This window comes from Morone saxatilis, unplaced genomic scaffold, assembly GCF_004916995.1.
Source record: "Morone saxatilis isolate NCDOM2014 unplaced genomic scaffold, NCSU_SB_2.0 Contig9, whole genome shotgun sequence".
NCBI lineage: Eukaryota > Metazoa > Chordata > Actinopteri > Moronidae > Morone > Morone saxatilis.
Window position 1 is genome coordinate 979593 of NW_023340268.1, and position 8832 is coordinate 988424.

The 8832-nt window shown below is 37.2% G+C and overlaps 1 long non-coding RNA gene across 1 annotated transcript; it reads left to right on the plus strand.

Moving 5' to 3' along the window:
* Nucleotides 1-3993: 3993 nt before the first annotated feature.
* Nucleotides 3994-6744, plus strand: LOC118342990. The gene is made up of 3 exons (XR_004797518.1): nucleotides 3994-4061; nucleotides 4154-4222; nucleotides 5709-6744. It is a non-coding gene; the product is annotated as an uncharacterized LOC118342990 (long non-coding RNA).
* The last annotated feature ends 2088 nt before the right edge of the window (nucleotides 6745-8832 follow it).

Here is an 8832-nt window from a genome sequence, read left to right on the forward strand (position 1 = left end):
AATTTATGTTAATCTATCGGTTAACATTTCATCTTTCACTGCTTTTAACCTAAATTACTTTCAGTTTATTTGCATTACTGAATTATTTAATTAATTCACTGAAATAATTATTTGTATTACAAATTAACTTGTTTTAACCCCTGTACTTTTACACCGGACTACAAACATTGTTATTGAATTTGTATCTCAGTTAGCTATAACACGGAGATATCTGGAATTCATATGGACTGTTCATATCTTGTTATCTTCATTCTTTCGAGTCAGAATATAATTACAGATTTCTTACATTTGAATTTTCACCAGTCAAAATTTAATTTATACTTAAGACATCAGAAATTACAACAAAATACAACGAAGCCATAAATTCTAACCCTGAAAGACAGAAACTACTGAATGTTATTATGATGCCATTATATTTACACATGAACTATGTATTCTCTCTTTCCACACAGAAAGTACATATAATACAACAACAACGGCAGCAACGACAACAACTGCTCCCACTACAACAACAGCAGCAACAACAACAAACACAACAACAAAAACAACAGCAAAACAAACTCCTTCAACTTCAACAACAACTACAACAACAAAACAAACTCCTTCAACTTCAACAACAACAACAACTTCAACAACAACAACAACAACAACAAAACAAACTCCTTCAACTTCAACAACAACAACAAAACAAACTCCTTCAACTCCAACACTGACTACAACACAGTGTAAGTACACCCTTCACCTCTGCTGCCTCCCTCCCTCTCCTGCACAGGACAGTGACTTTAGGCGTTTGGCCTCCAGAATCAGTAAACAGTTGACCTTCACAGTTGAACTGCGCCACCTGCTGTTGTAAACGTGTGATAGAAATAGTAATATCTGAAGGATTATTTGACATCAGTGCATCTGCTGTAACCACAGCCCTAATCAGCTGCAGCTATCTGTGCTCAGAGCGGCTGCTTACTGGGGGGACGGTCAGTGTTTGGGGTCAAGGTAAAGACTGCAGTCTGGTGCTTCGACAGCGTCTAAAGCAGTCTGAACCACTGCGACAAAACAGAAACATACTTTAGGGTCAGCAAAAGCTACTTGAACTCCTCTGAATGAGGTAGGCCTGCCACCTCTGATCCACATTTAAATGTTAAATGTTTAAAATGACGTTCTAACCTGTAGATACGGAACTGAACCTGTGACAGACTGAGCAGTGTACTGTGTACAACGTGATGTGTTATTCATTCTTACTTTGTCTTCCAGCGGCTACTGAACCTCGTGGTTTGGTGTTAGGAATAGTTGTTCCGTTCTTCCTCCTCCTCCTCCTCGTCATCATCATCATTGTCTACTGTACTCGGAGATGCAGGTTTAAGAGACAAGGTAAATTAAAGCTGTAGGCTATATGTTGACTGTATGTACCCTACAGAGTGATTACAGTTAGATATCTGTGGGTTGAGTTGCTGCATCTCTCTTTCCCTCCTCTAATTAATAACTAAATAAAACTGTAAGCCTTAATATCTGGTCACACAGAGAAAGATTGATGACGTACCCACAGTGAACTGCTGTGCTAACACATTAGCCTGCTAGTTAGTCACATTAGTTCTCTGTGCTTGCATTTTGTTTTTAAGTGTTCATTCATGTTTTATATTTGTGGGGCAGAAATAAACTGAATTGAATTTACTGATGACAAGCAATTGCTGCATTGTTGCCTTTTATAGACAACATCACGCTACACAAGAGCCCAATTGGACATCATTGTATGGGGTGTCAAAGGTCGCCTGTTTGTCATTTTAAAGCAGACAATCACTGATTACTCAGCAGATTACTGAAACTGTGACCTTCACAATCTTCTTTTGCAGGAACTGAAGAAAGTTTCCCTGTCTATGAGGATATACAGGACAGATCTACAAACGGTGAGAAACAACATAATTACTATCAAATTATTGGACTTCATTGAAACTTATGAATAAAGTTAATATTACATGACCTATGCCACGTATCTACAGCACTGACCTCTGTCCTGTCCTCTGTAACTTATTATTATTGTCAAATAGACTCCGTCAAAACTTTATTAACTGTCTCTGAAAGACAATTATCATCAAATTATTTGAATAGAACTTATGAAATACAGTCAATATTATTAATATCATTATTGTTAATATTATATTAATCAATATAATAGTACAGAGTACAGACCCCTGACCTGTATTTACAGCACTGACCTATATAACAATATCATTATTGTTACACATTTTTGAATAAAATAAACTGTACTGACCTCTGACCTGTATGCAGCACTGACATGTGTCCTGTCCTCTGTAACTTAGTATTATTGTGGAGCTATTGTCAGGAGAATTGTATGAAATGTTACACACATGTGTAGCATGGCTTTATGTACATCATTCGTGAATTTGGTTGCAATCCAATTTAGCACTGAATAATTATGGCCTGTTAAGTGCATCGGTCCCTGCCTTCGTAAGTGATACCCAAACACAAAGTGTCAAGACAAAAGGGTCTTGTTTGGCTTCATCTGCATATGCTATCACTGCTATTTTGTTAAAGATTTTATCAAATATTTGCAAAAAGAAGCAAAAATGTCTTTCCTAAATAATCCAAAGGGGCAAAATGTTTTTAAGGCATGAATGGGCGTGGCATATATCAGTAACATTGGAATCATCCAAGGAACCCACTGTAAAAAAATATTCCCTAGTTTAATTGAAATTGTAATACATCGTAATTAGGTATCCTTACCTGTAGAATATTGTTAATAATGCTTGTTATTTATAAATGTTTTAATAGGTGGTTCAACAAACGATCCCACATATTCCACCATCACAGATCTTCCACCAGTGGGAAAGAAGACTGGTAGTCAACATTCACAGTCACACATTTAACATTGAACCAAATATTCTGATGTTATATTTCTGGTTATTCATTATATTTCATTTCTTTTTACAGAGACATTTCTACCTAATGAGTCCCCATACTCCTTTATCGGCGGCACTTTTCTTGGTGGAAATAATAAAGGTAACTTTTATCATCAGCTGCAGAATTTTGGCCTTTGTGGTATTAAATGCAAATACATATGAACTGTAAGTTTACTGGGTCAAAGAGCCGTTATAATATGAGCTACATAAACAGACAAATTTTTACTATTATTTGAAAATTGACATCAAATTGACAGTACAGACCTCTGACCTGAATCTACACCACTGACCTATGCCTCGTATCTACAGCACTGGCCTCTGTCCTGTCCTCTGTAACTTATTATTATTGTCAAATAGACTCCGTCAAAACTTTATTAACTGTCTCTGAAAGACAATTATTATCAAATTATTGGACTTATGAAAGTTAATATCATTATTGTTATTATTGTATTAATCAGATAGAGAGAACAGACCCCTGACCTGTACCTACAGCACTGACCTATATAACAATATCATTATTTTTACTATTATTTGAATCAAATAAACTATACAGACCACTGACGTGTAAATATCACTAACTTCTCACCTGCAGTTAGTACTGACCTCTGACCTGTATGCAGCACTGAACTGTGTCCTGTCCTCTTTAACTTAGTATTATTGTGGAGCTATTGTCAGTAGAATTGTATAAAATGTTACATATATGTGCAGCATGGCTTTAGGATTGAACAATTATGGTCTGTTAAGTGCATCGGTCCCTGCCTTCAAAAGTTCGGTAACCAATTACAGACAAACACTAAGTGATACCAAAACACAGTCAAGACCAAAAAGTCTTGTTCAGCTCTACTTATCACTGCTATTTTGTTGAAGATTGGATGAAATATGTGCCAAAAGAAAAATCCAAAGGGGCAAAATGTTTTCAAGGTGTGAATGGGCGTGGCCTATATCAGTAAAATTGGCATCATCCAAGGAACCCACTGTATAAAAATGTTTCTTCTAGTTTAATTGAAATTGTAATACATTGTAATTGGGTATCCTTACCTGTAGAATATCATTAATAATGCTTGTTGGTAAATGTTTTAATAGGTGGTTCAACAAACGATCCCGCATATTCCACCATCACTGATCTTCCACCAGTGGGAAAGAAGACTGGTAATCAACGTTCAGTCACACATTTTAACATTGAATCAAATATTCTGATGTTATATTTCTGGTTATTCATTATATTTCATTTCTTTTTACAGAGACATTTCTACCTAATGAGTCCCCATATTCCTTGATCGGTGGCACTTTTCTTGTTGGAAATAATAAAGGTAACTTTAATCATCAGCTGCAGATTTTACATACAGTGGTTGCCAAAATTATTATCGCCTGACAGATCTGAAAATATTTTTTTGCCTCCAAAACAAGATTTAATTTCATAATGTTCCTTAAACATGCAGATGGTTGCTCTGAGCACAACAAATATCAGATGAAGAGTGTCCTACTGTTTTATCCACTTTTAACGTTAATATTTTGTATGTCCACCTTTTGCAGCAATTACAGCAGCACATCTTTCTGGCATAGTGTCAATATATTTTCTAATAACTTAAACACTAACGTTATCCCATGCCTTCTGCAACTCAGGCCAAAGGCTTTCCTTTGAATGCACAATAGATCTGTCCAGTTTTTTTTCCAACTCGCCCCAAATTTGCTCAATAGGGTTGAGGTCCGGACTTCGAGGGGGCCGGTGCATCATTTTCAGTATTCCAGCAGATCTGTTCTGTCGCAGGTAGTTTCGGCAATAGTTAGAAGAATGTTTAGGGTCATTGTCCTCTTGGAAAATAAATCCAAGCCCAATAAGACAACCCCCAGATGGTACTCCGTGCCTCACCAGAATGTTGTGGTATACTTTCTTATCTGTGGTGCCATCACTTTTTACTAAGTCACTTTTTTCGTTCCTTAAGACTGAGAATTTTGAGATGTTTTACTTGTCTGTCTGAAAGTTTCTTTTTTCTACCTCTTGGTAGCATCATGGCGGTCTAAAGTGTACTTTAAAGTGCTTGTACTGCATCTCAAGTCCTTGGCTATGCAGTGGTAACTCCAGCCAGCATCAAAAAGGGCCTTAATTTGCTCCTTCTTCACCTTAGCCATGTTCAAAGGGCAAGATGTGCTTCAAGACTACTTCTAGAGGCTTTAAATTTATACCAATTTGTGTTGTGGCCTCAGTGACCCAACCCTGATGTTATCAATCACTTAATGAGCAAGATAGGCCTTGTACATTTAAAAGAATCACACAGCTGTGACTTGCATCACCGTAAATTTAACCACGATCACACCTGACAATGATAACTAATTTGGCTTCTTCTGTGGAGGAACATGATTGTATGACATTGACAGTGAAATAGGCCTAGCTTGTTTTCTGTAAGGAAAATTACCTAAATCCTCTTATGATAGCTCTTTTCTGTGGTTTATAGAGCATAATGATGACTTTGTAGATATTTCATTCGTATTATGGGTATTTTAATAGCCAATTCAACAAAAACAACTGAAATCTCTTAAATAAGTGTTTTAATAATTTTGGCCACCACTGTAGTAAGTTTACTGGGTCAAAGAGCCATTATAATATGAGCTACGTAAACAGACAGATTGTATTCCCAAATGTTGCAAACTAAAAGGAGAGAGTAAATCTACAAAATCTAAGCTACTGTTATATTGGAGATAAAAACATCTCTATGAATAAAATATTGAATGAGAAGCAGTTGGGAGTAATTTCTTGTACATGAAAGTGACATTCTGTGATTATGTCTCGATGAACAGGTTCTTCACAGCCGACTGACAACACGTATTTTTTACTGGAGAAGACCAAAGCAGCTGGAAACCAGTGACCAACGTTGGACCTGAATATAAGTCAAGATTAAACCAGTTTCAAGGGACGTCTCAAAAAAAGCACATGTGACTTAATAAATGTGAGACTTTGTGATATTTGCTGAAACTTATATCCTAACATGAGACGGATAATTTGTGAAAACTGTGCTCCTAAGGGTATTAAGAAGCAAGAACACAACAAGTCTGAACGACAACAACCAATCAGAGCCGAGGAAGATAGTTGATTGTTGATCTTCAAAGGTCTTTATGTCCCTGGGGATGAGACTCAACAGTCAGCTAAAGCTGCAAGCAGCAATGAATGAGGCCCTCGCAGTCAGCGTACGTGGTGTCATGCATCAGCATTTCACTCATATAAATGAGATGATGTGGCATTATTATTATTATTGCCTATGACTAAATATGGTCATGTTAATGTGTTCAAGCTAGCACTCAAACATGAAGTTGGGGTCCATTAGATCGTGTATGCTTGTGTAAGTTACATCAATTACAAATAGCACAATTTTGCACTGACTAACTCTGAAGTCGATCCGATCAATTCCCTAGAAGAAGTGCAACTTGTGCAAATCGCCCAAAATGACCACTAAATTCAAAATGGCCAACTTCTTGTTGGGTTTGGGGTATGGGTCCTTGAGGCTTCTCTGTATATGATACATCTGTGTACCAATTTTCAGATATATATCGTGAAACAGGGCGCAAGGACTGCAGTTTAGGGGGTTTTGGCTGTGGGTGGTTGTTGTTCAGATGTGTTGTAGTCTTGAAAATGCCATAAGGTCCTAAATATTTTGTATTTTGTATCTATAACTATCTCTGACTAAGACACTGTATGTTGGTTTTCCTTTCATTTGTCACCCTTCTGTATCTTCTTTATGTATTCCTCTTAATTTCTGATTTTGTATTATTATTTTAAATAGTTTTTTAATCTCTTTCCAACTCTCTTTTCTTGTACCTCTTTAGACAGTTTCTGTACTGTGACATGATTTCCCCTCTTTGGAGATTAATAAATACATTTCATTTGATGTTTTTATTTCTTCCAGTGTATATATAACTGGTGTACTGGTTGTGACTGACCTATGATCATGTTGTTTATTCAGAGGAGAGGAAACGTCAGTGGCTGTTAACCACAGAAAGAAAGAGACAAATACATTCTAATGAGTTGACATGCCGTAATTGGGGTTTGGTCAGTAGTGTATCGGGTTGATCCTTTGTGTAGTTATCCCGTTAATATGGTTTTTGACCACAGTTACGACACTACACAGATACAGAGGAGTGGATTTTTTGTTTGTATGTGGAAGAGTAGAAAGCCAGACTATTAAGGTGTGTAGAAGTGTGATTGTGGGTTAGTTAATATAATTGTATATAGTATTGAAATTCTACAGTTTACACACTTCAGATAATAGCCTGTTCTCTGTTAGTTAGTTTCTACACATTATATGATCCTAATACATATTTTGTGGACGATGATCATACATGCCGTTCCGTACGCTATTTGTTATGCCCACACGGATGATGGTGAGGACCGCCGTGCTGTTCTAGTTGCGTACGCATTTGTATACTGAGGTCAATTGACTGCATTCACCATTATATCATCACAACATTCATCGGCTTCTTCTCCCGTTGGGTTTTCTTTGCTTGTGTAGTGTGTTAATTGTGCGCAGGTACAGGATGATTGAGAGATTGAAGTCACAACATTGAGTGAATGTTGTTTCAGTTCTGACATGGATAGCGATAAGCATGGTTTGTGTTTTTGGTTTATTGTCTTGTGCCAGTAACAGATTAGTATAAGACTGGTCATCTAGTGGTTGGTGAGATATGTGGAGGTTGTAGTGAGTGTTGTTACATGAAGCTAATAAGATAGTCACACTGTCCTTATATACTCTCCTGAGGTGATTGTGTTACGTTATATGACACCTGTGTATATTTGAAGTACCGCATACAGGTCCTTTTGCAACCTTAGTTCATTATTGATGTTTGTGTATCTGTATTTGTGTTTTACATTGTAAATGGTGTTGCTGTGGTGTGTTTTGCTGTACTGAGTTAATTTTTATTTGTCATATTTATAATCCACTTGAGCAATTATTAGAGACGAACAAAAAGGACATCCTGTATCGCATGGTGTCTTTAGGGGTTGTCAACACCTAATCTTTTTTGTTGCATGCTCTAAAACAGGCAAAGCCGAGAAACCCGCATGCTCTCTTTGTTTTGTTGTCAGTTGGTTTTTGTGATTTGGAGTCAGCCGAAGCATACTCGTCCACAGACGAGAAGGTGGAGCGATATGGGTGCTTTTCAAAGTTCCAGAGCCTAAGCTGTTAGGAGGGGTTGTGCGTCTAAAATTAACCTTTTCACAATTATAAGGTAATAGCGATTGCATTTGTATGTGTTTGTTCAGTATATTTTGGTTCTGTTATAAATAACATGCTGATAGTTAAGAGCACTGTGAGGAGTCTGACAGTCACTGTGGTCAATGGTGTGTGTTCTCGTGTTACTTTCTGGCCAAGACACACGTGCAGTGAGGCCGCGCAACAGTCGGCTTTTGTTGCTGCTGTTCTTTACAGACCATCACTCCAGGATAAATATTCTCTATATGAAGTGAAATGTAATAATACGCAGGTTATACTGTTTGCATGTAGGCGAGTGTTCATGTCCGTGTACGTGCACTATCTCACCATCAGAAGCCACGGTTTGAACACTTCTACAGAACTTTATGGTCATAAAAGCAACATAAAAATATGTGAGCAGATGTTTTGTTAATGTATTCCCTCCTGATCGAGCTCCATTATTCACATCAGTTAATCTATCAAGACTAATTACAAACACACTTCCTGAAGTAATGTTCACTTTACCTCACAGTAACTCTGTTTCATCATTTCTATGAAAAGTATAAAACAAATTATTAAACCTGATGACAGTGCTGCACAGACTGAACAGTTTGAAAAGTTCTTACCTGCAGTGACATTGCAGCTCAGAACAAAAGCTACACAGGCAGCAGCAGATATTCCCCTCATCTTCATACAGACTGAACTGACTGAAACAGAGCACACTGTCTGTCTTGAGAACA